The sequence below is a fragment of the Nicotiana sylvestris genome, chromosome 10 (genome assembly GCF_000393655.2).
Source record: "Nicotiana sylvestris chromosome 10, ASM39365v2, whole genome shotgun sequence".
NCBI lineage: Eukaryota > Viridiplantae > Streptophyta > Magnoliopsida > Solanales > Solanaceae > Nicotiana > Nicotiana sylvestris.
The window spans coordinates 126,984,424-126,987,407 of NC_091066.1; positions in this window are offsets into that span (position 1 = coordinate 126,984,424).

The following is a 2,984-nucleotide window of genomic DNA, read 5'->3' on the forward strand; positions in this document are numbered from 1 at the left end:
CAAACGCAAAAGGGGTTGGAATAGGAGCAGTACTCATTTCTGAAACAGGACGGCATTATCCTGTTACGGCTCAACTACGCTTCTATTGCACCAACAATATGGCCGAATATGAGGCTTGCATTCTGGGTCTGCGCTTGGCTGCTGACATGGATGTCCAAGACGTCTTGGTCTTGGGAGACTCGGACCTCTTGGTACATCAAATTCAGGGTGAATGGGAAACACGAGATCTAAAACTCATACCATACCGACAATGCTTGCATGATCTGAGCAAGCAATTTCGATCGGTGAAGTTCAAACACATCCCGAGAGTTCACAATAAGGTTGCGGATGCCTTGGACACCTTAGCATCAATGCTGCACCACCCTGACAAAATGTATGTTGTCCTCTGCACATCCAGGTCCGCGATCAGCACGCCTACTGCAATGCCATAGAAGAAGAAGCCGATGGCGAACCCTGGTTTCATGATATCAAGGAATACCTCAGAATGGGGATATATCCAGAACATGCCACTGGAGACCAAAAAAGAGCCCTTCGGCGTTTGTCGAATGGTTTCTTCCTCAGCGGAGGAGTATTGTACAAAAGAACCCCGGATTTGGGATTGTTGAGATGCATAGATGCCAGTCAAGCAACGACGGTTATGGCAGAGGTACATGCTGGAGTTTGTGGGCCACACATGAGCGGATATGTATTGGCAAGAAAGATCCTTCGAACAGGGTGTTATTGGCTCACCATGGAACACGACTGTATCACTTTCGTGAGGAAATGCCATCAGTGCCAGATACATGGAGATCTGATTCATTCTCCGCCAACAGAGTTACATACGATGTCAGCACCCTGGCCGTTTGTAGCATGGGGCATGGATGTCATTGGACCTATCGAACCAGCAGCATCCAACGGCCATAGATTCATTCTAGTGACCATTGATTACTTCACCAAATGGGTTGAGGCTAAAACCTTCAAGTCGGTAACCAAAAAGGCAGTGGTGGACTTTGTTCGCTCCCATATCATCTGCAGATTTGGGATCCCAAAAGTAATCATCACGGATAATGGTGCGAATCTTAATAGCAGCCTGATGAGAGAGGTATGCCAACAATTCAAGATTACACACTGCAATTCCACCCCATATCGTCCCAAGGCGAATGGAGTGGTCGAAGCAGCCAATAAGAATATTAAGAAGATACTGCGAAAGATGGTGGAAGGGTCCAGACAATGGCACGAGAGATTACCCTTTGCTTTGTTGGGTTACCGCACTACCGTCCGAACTTCCATAGGCACAACTCCTTATTTGTTGGTGTACAGAACTGAGGCCGTAATACCACCGAAGTCGAAATTCCGTCCCTCCGGATTGTCGCTGAAGCCGGGATTAATGATGATGAATGGGTCAAAGCTCGATTGGAACAATTGAGCTTGATAGATGAGAAAAGATTGGCAGCAGTGTGCCATGGTCAGCTATACCAAAAGAGAATGGCAAGAACATATAATAAGAAGGTGCGCCCCAGGAAGTTTGAAGTAGGGCAGCAGGTATTGAAGAAGATCCTCCCACATCAGGTCGAGGCAAAAGGCAAATTCGCCCCAAATTGGCAAGGGCCTTATATCGTGACCAGAGTATTGTCCAACGGTGCTTTGTGTTTGACAGATGTCGAAGGTAGATGTGTCGACATGGCTATCAATTCAGATGCAGTCAAGAGATATTATGCGTAATTTCTTTAATTATGGCAATTTTTGGTTTATTTGTTTGTATTTGGCATTTATTGGATAATGAGATGACGGAGGCAATTCTTTCTTCTATCCAAACACTTTTTAGCCCTTGCTTCCCCCTTTGAGCCTTAAGTTATTCTTTCATACCCCTCTTTTGGAATCACTAATGGAAAAGACATGAAAAAAAAGAGAGAAAAGAAAAGAAAAAGAAAAATGAAAAGAAGGAAAAAGAAAAAAGGAAGATAAAATCATAAGAAATACAAAACCGTGGGAACTACGTTTGACCTGATTCCTCGAAGAGGATACGTAGGCGCCTCACGGCTCGGTCATAGTGTGCATCATAGTGAATATAGGATGCATAATGAACATAGTGTGCATAATAGGCGCAGTGTGCGTAACACACATAGCTCAACATAAGTATAAAAAAATAAATTCCCCAAGCAAGAAAACTGGGGCAGAGGTTGTGTTTTAAGTTCCAACAAAGGTTTGATTTCAAAAGTTGTAGCACATCACCCATCAAATTATTTTCATTTTTATAGCCTTTCTTTAACCCCACACCAAAACCAACATCAACGTCCAAAAGACCTCCCGATCGATGTCCAAGAGATGCCAAGTCAGGCAAATAAGGCCGAGAATAATACACTGATCCCCAGCAAAGAGGAGGATCGTAAGACTGGGAATGAATTGATGATCAAAGGAATCTCCAGAAGAGAGGGTCGTATCTACAGCACCCTGATTCCTCGAAAGAAATAAAATGAGAGAGTCTTATCGGTGAAAACCTTCACAGGCACCGAGAGGAGATGTAAGATGAAAGAAATAAAATGAGAGAGTCTGATCGGTGAAAACCTTCACAGGCACCGAAAGGCGACGTAAGATGAGGTATATAAAATGAGAGAGTCTTGTTGGTGAAAACCTTCACAGGCACCATAAGGCGTCGGGAGATGAGAGAAAAGAGAGAGTCTCATTAGTGAAAAACCCTCGAAGGGCACTATGAGGCGACAAGATAGATCAACAAAAGCTACCACATTCGAAACGAAATGGACACTCCTTTATCATCCCCAGCAAGTCAGACCATCGGGCAAATCAATTGATACAAATAGACTGGGTCGGGAATCTGTGGTACATGTCATGATCACGGGGACTAGTCATGTCCTCCAGATAAGTTCTTCTGAGTTTCTTCTCCCACCAAATATTGGTTCAGAAAGATTTTCTCCTTTTCTATCTTTTATTTCTTTTCCTAAAAATTTGTCTTGAAAGGATTTTTCAAAGCTTACTACTAGAAACCG